Here is a 767-nt window from a genome sequence, read left to right as displayed (position 1 = left end):
ATTGACCATTGGTTTGTCATAGATGGCTTTTATCAGATTGAGATGAAGACCATCTATTCCAATTTTCTATAGGGTTTTTATCATGAATGAGTGTTGGACTTTATCAAAAGCTTTTTTAAAATTTTATTTTAAAGAGTAAAAAATAGCAGAAACAGTAATAAGTAACGGTACAAATGATACAGAATTTCACAACATGAATAAAAATTTAGATGATGGGCAGCAAGATGGTGTCTGCCAGCTGGGTCATCAAGGCAGCCAAGCCACATACACCTTAATAAGGTTCCTTGACAGAAGAGACAATCCTAAAACCAATGTATTAGAAGCTTTCAGATCCAGAGGGATCCCATCTCACTTTTCTGAATTTCACAGAATTCTTTTTTTTTTTTTTTTTGAGAGAACAATTTCTTTTTATTTTATTTTTTTCCATAATTTTATTGAGAGACAAATAGCAATGAGAGAGTTTCAAATCAAATTCGTAGGATAGTTTCAATAATTAACAAATTGCATTCGCTCTTCCTAGTGGTTATTTGCTGTACAACATGCAGACATGATATCCTATTTACAAACACTATAAGAAAAAATCCCTCTATTCATTAAGAGAATGTAAATATATATCTATCTTAACCATTTTGAATACACAGATACAAAATGGATATCCATCTGTATCCCCTTTTTTGTTTAGTTCCGTCATTTGAATATTATAGGTGTGTTAACTCAGCAAAATATTCTGAAAGAGTCCAATAGTCCATAATAGTATTGGGTCTTCC

At 31.4% G+C, this 767-nt stretch overlaps 1 pseudogene; it reads left to right on the top strand.

Moving 5' to 3' along the window:
• Positions 1–209: 209 nt before the first annotated feature.
• LOC101575772 overlaps positions 210–767 on the top strand; it is a 12,502-nt pseudogene continuing 11,944 nt past the window's right edge.

This window comes from Octodon degus, unplaced genomic scaffold, assembly GCF_000260255.1.
Source record: "Octodon degus isolate 3935 unplaced genomic scaffold, OctDeg1.0 scaffold00017, whole genome shotgun sequence".
In the NCBI taxonomy this organism is placed as follows: domain Eukaryota; kingdom Metazoa; phylum Chordata; class Mammalia; order Rodentia; family Octodontidae; genus Octodon; species Octodon degus.
Note: the sequence above shows the minus strand (reverse complement) of the source record. Positions and strands in the feature narration are given on the sequence as shown.